Source organism: Lycium barbarum, chromosome 1, assembly GCF_019175385.1.
Source record: "Lycium barbarum isolate Lr01 chromosome 1, ASM1917538v2, whole genome shotgun sequence".
Lineage (NCBI taxonomy): Eukaryota > Viridiplantae > Streptophyta > Magnoliopsida > Solanales > Solanaceae > Lycium > Lycium barbarum.
Window position 1 is genome coordinate 167,316,369 of NC_083337.1, and position 5,911 is coordinate 167,322,279.

The following is a 5,911-nucleotide window of genomic DNA, read 5'->3' on the forward strand; positions in this document are numbered from 1 at the left end:
TTTGGGATCGCCGGAAGAATATCGTGATTTAGTATTCATTAATGTTCTTGAGATGTATGTTGAAAAGATACCTCGGGAAGAAATCCCTTAAGTCTAGCCTGTTCATGGTAACACATATGGGGACTTTAATTCCTATGGAGACATTTTGAGTGGTCAAGTGCCGCTGGAAAATCTAAGCCAGCAATTTAATCAAGCTGACAATGAAAATTGGTAAATATGAGTTTTTTATATTATTATTACGTGTAGTAGCATGTGTTTGTTGTATGAATTAGTAATAACCAGTTTTCAAATCTTTATAGGAACTATTCTCAAAACTCACCAGTGGTACCAAATATGGAAGTTGTTCAATCCTCTCAGTTCGGTGGAGTTGATCATTCTCCACACCATGACAGTGCTTATGAACAACAGTAAGTTCATCACCTTGTTATTAATTTATCTATATATATATATATATATGTATGAAGTTGGTATTTAAAATATGTTATTTTTTATGTAGGAGGATGAATGCACTTAATAATGAAGATTTTCCTAATTATTATGAGTCATCATCAAGTGATGATGATGAAATAACTAATAATGCAGAGGTAACCGATGATGAAGACGATGACGATGTTCAAGTTGGTATGACCAACAGTATTCCTCAAAGCCAAAACCAACAAGAACCAATACACCACCACATACCACCATCGATGGCTGAAAAACCAACTTCTGAAAGCCCAATTCAATGGCATTCTAACAATATCCCTTATCTTGATAGCCTGCAGGGTCGTGATGATGCATTTATCTTCACAAGAGAAGATTATGATAGTCGCTTAAAAACTTGGATTGAACCTAAGGATCTCAACAAAGATCGATGCTACCTTGCAAAGGGAATGTTGTTCGCATCCAAAAAAGCTTTGCAACGGGCTGTCAAAATTTATTGTTTTAAGGACATGAGTGAGTTTAAGGTTCATCTATCAACCTCAAAGATATGGAGGCTAGTTTGTAAACGACGGTATCAAGGCTGTGAGTGGTTGCTTCGGGGAATTGTTAAGCCTGATGGTATGTGGGCTATCACAAAATTCCGGGAAAGACACACTTGTGATATGGAAGAAAATCGAGCAAATCATTATAATTTAGATACAAACATGATTGCTCAAGTGTTACTTAAAGACATTGCCGAAACGCCAAGGTAACTTATCCTACCTAGTACATTATATGTCTTATATCAATTGAAAGATCATTACTAAATGTTGTTTGTTTAAACTTGTGCAGGTTCCCCATCAAAGATTGTATTCGAAACGTTCAAGCCGTATATCGTAAAACTATAAGCAACAGAAAGGGATTTCTCGGGCGTAGACGCGCTTTTGAGATGGTCTTTGGAAATTGGCATACTTCTTTTCGATCGCTGCCAAGGTATATGGCAGCTCTACAACATTTTAATCATGGTACTGTTGTAGAGTGGCGACTTATAGAGGGTAAAATCTTCAACTTCGTATGCATTGATGGTTTTGCTCACTGCCGACCAGTGATATCCATAGATGGTACGCATGTATATGGTGCCTACGACATCAAGCTCCTAATTGCAATAGGAATGGATGCCAATGGGTCAATATTTCCTCTTCCTTTCGCAATTGCCGCTAACAAAAGCAACGACACATGGGGGATCTTTTTGACCCATTTGAAAACTCATGTTATTAAGGATCGTACCGGCATATGCGTGCTGTCTGATCGTCATAAAGGCATATTGCACAATATGGATAATTTACCGGGGTGGCAGCCTTCCTTTGTTTACCATCGCTATTGTTTAAGGCACTTGAAGGCAAATTTGCAATCAACGTTTCACAATGGCACTCTAAATAAATTGATGTGGGGGGCTGCGATGGAGCATCAACAACGAAAATGGGCTGCAAAAATGGATCTGATCAGGTCAGTGAGTGAACCCGCATACGTTTGGTTGATGAAGCTCGATGTTGAAAAATGGACGCTTCATGCTGATGGAGGAAAAAGATGGGGCATGCTCACAACAAACAGCTCAGAGTCTTTCAACGGCTTGCTGAAATCTGCTCGAGGACTACCTGTCACTGCAATGGTGAGAATGACTTTCAAGCAGGTGGTGGAGCGATTTGTTGTTAGGACAAGGCAGGCCAGAGCGATATTAGCCGACGGCGGGACATGGATGCCAAAGCCCTTCAAAACTATGGAGCATTATAGGAAAAAATGTGAGCGTCACCAAATGACCGAGTATGACTCAATTCAACATGTGTATGAAGTTAGGACGGGTTATTACAACGGTAAGGGTGGAAACGTGCATACCGTTTATGAGGCAACAAGAACATGCACTTGTGGTAAGTGGCAAACGTACCACATGCCGTGTTCTCATGCTGTCAAGTGCTTCGAGAGAATGAGAAAAACGGTAACAAATTATGTGGCGGGGGAATAGAAGGTCCACAGTTACCTTAGAGCATATTCCGGCCAATTCCACCCACTTGGTAATGAAGCTTATTGGCCAAACGAACCGTTTTCGATGGTTGCTAACAAGGATTACATTAGAAAATTGGGCATTAACTCACGGAGTCGTAGACCTAATCAAATGGATGTTAGTGAAAGAACTTACTCTCGCAAGTGCTCTATATGTAAGCAATATGGCCATGACAAGCGTTCGTGTGGGCAACAAGGCCGTGGTAGTACAAACACGTCTCAAAGTAATAGATCCTCTAGAACTTGAAGATTGTATTGTTATTGTAATTTATTATTGTATTGCTTTGAATTAGTATTGTAATTAAATGGAATGAATTATTTTTTAATTAGTATAGACCTCTCGTATTGGATGAATTATTATTAAATCAAATATTTAAATTTGTACATTCAAATATAATAAAACACTTAAATCAAAACCCTATAAATATTACAAGTTTCAAAACTTGCTTCGGAGCACTTTAGAACCCCTAAAACGACTGTTGACACCCAATTTTGTCCCGCCTCTCCTCCGAAATACCTATTTACGCTTCTAATATTTTTGGAAAATTAAAAAATATATATATTTATATTTTTACTATAATTATTAGCCTCTTATCAATACCGGCATTTCATTATTCTATTACAGTTACCAGCCATCATTATCATTATCATTATTATTATTATTATTATTATTATTATTATTTATTACTATTATTATAATTCACAATTTTTATCCTTTTAACATTTTACCAGCTTACGCACACGCATCGCATTTATCTTTGCATAATTAAATAATATTATTTATTTACTGTGGATTTTTGAAATATTATTACACGGCTATTACAACGCCATTTTTTATCTGAGCACTAATGATTGCATATTTTATATTAAGTAATATTTTAACACAAGTTATTTAAACAAGTCTTTTATTTAAATATAGTAGCCCAATCAACTCATGCTATTTTCGGACCAATTCACAAAACCAGTCCACGTTTTAATTTACTTGGCCACATTTTTAATCAGCTCATTCTTTTAATTCACTGGCCCAAATCGATTAGCCCACATTTCAAATACCAGCCAATATTTTAAATGGACCAGCCCAACCCAATACACTACCCGACCCAACCCAATACCCTATGACCCGACCCAAATGTTTTTTTTTCTTCTTTTTCAGTTAAGGGGGGTAATACCCCCTTCAACGTTTCATTTTTTTTTCCTCCCCATCCCCGCCCTTCTCTCTCCCTTTCCCTTTACCCCTAAACCCTAAAGCCGCCGCTCCGCCTGCACCCCGCTCCCTTCCCCACACCGCTACCCCACTCCCACGCTCCTCGTCCCCACCTCGCCGACGACCCCCACACCGCTACCCCACCACGCTCCTCTTCCTTTTTCCCCCGCTCCTCTCCCCCTGTTTTTTTCTTCAACACAAAAGAACCCCCCCCAAATCCCCATAAATAGGAGGGAGGATCACAGTTCCTAGAACCCCGGAAAAAACCCCTTAAAGCAAGAAACAAGTTTATTTTTCAGTGGCAAAATCACCAGTAATACTAGTTCATTAGCCGCCTCAAAATCTCCGTAAAAAAACCAGTTTCTTTAGTAAATCATAGTCTCAAACTATCTAGTCAAAATTCTAGAACATTTGTTTTGTTTTCTGCTTTTATTTGCTTTGTGTTGTTGCAAAATCCGAGCATACGCAAGTTCGAATTTCAAAGTGTTCGAGTGTAGATCGAAGATTCGCTCCACTTCGCTGCACCCGAAGAAGGTGAATCCCCTTTCTGCAAGTTTCTTTAATAATCGTCTGTGTATTTTGAACTATTCTGTCGACTGGTTTGCGTAGTCGTATTTTAATTGCGTTTGTAGTTTATTCTGGTCGAATTAAACATGTTCAGTCCTGCTTAGTTTAATTCTGGAAGTATATTAGCCTTATATGCAGGTCTAGATTCATCTGATGCTTATATTTGTTGGTTAGTATGTCATTAGATTAATTGTGTGTAGGTTCAGATTAGGAGACCTGTTAATCGTGGTTATGTGCAGTAGTTTTTTTTTTTATGATTAGTTAGACTCTATCTCATCCAGTTAAGATCTAATAAGGACCATTATAATGCCTATTATGTTTGCTCTCACATACTGTTCAGAAGAGTAGTGATAATCCTTGCATGTCCTCTAAAATCTGGGGTTGTCGTTTCACTATTATGACATCTAATGAGTTCTGTGTTCATTTATGATCTAGAGGCCTACCCATCCTGCTAATATGGTTTTAATTCTGCTAAGCCTGTCGATTGATTATATCAGACCTGGATTATCGGGTGATGGATTTGATCAGTTTATTTGAATGCCTGTGAGATAATACATAAGCTTCCCTGCTTGGCATCATGATTAGCACACTCAACCCTTTGTCTGTTTTCTTTTGATTAATGTACAGCTGATTTTGAATGTCCGAGATGTGTCCATATCTGTTAAGTTAAGTTCCAGATCATTTGTGACCTCTGTGTTTGATATACCGAATGTTCTTTCGTGGTGTGTTGCTTCCTAGTCTGCAAACTTGTACCAATGCCTTATTAAGTCCTGTAATACTGTTTAAAACCCTTTGTGGACAAAACTATTAGTTGTGTACTATATGATCATCTCTATTTAAATTTGTACCTGGTCAGGCTCATTTAACCATGTTTGTTTTAACATTGAATCTGTAGTTTACTGGATAAGCTCAACTAGTTGTGGGTTGCCTAATTATGTACATGCCCAATCTTAATCACACCCGATGTAAACTGTGCATGTTCATCCTAGTTGCCTACTGTTCATCTTATCTATGTTTAGTCTTATATCATTTGGTAAACTTTCTGACAGAATTAATTTCTCTGTGTTTAGTTGAACTTAGATTAACCTCTGAAAATGATCTGCTATCTGCCTAAGTCATCTTCAAAGATCATATTTGCGTAATTGAATGGCTTAATCTTACGTGTCTAAGGCTTACAATTTGCATCATTAGTCATATATGAGTCATTAAGTTACGCCACTTATGAACTGATTAATATCACTAGCAAAAGTTTATGTGTTTTCTCCCACTGTCATAAAAGGGTATCAGATGTTCACTAAAAACCTATGAGTTAGTGTATGCTTCAGCATAAGGTTCAATTGGCTTAAAGATTTGCTGTTTTCTTTTTCTTTCTTGACAAAATGTGCAATGTTTGGTTTTTCCTCGGCTTTGCTTTAAGTTGTTGAAGTTTGATTTTCTTTTTCTTTAAAGCTTTGCTCATATCTCTGTGTTTTGGAAACTGAACTAAGGCGAATGTGCAGCTAAATACTTGTTGCCCAGTTTATTTTCTTTTCTTTCCTTTTGAATGTTACTAAAGATAACTTCTTAAATCAGTAATTTTCCACTTGCAGAACTGCTTCCTAATCTTCAAATGCATATATGTTAGTTCTACATCCCTGTCCTCATTCCCCTGTCCCTTTCTTACTTTCATCATCTGGCTAC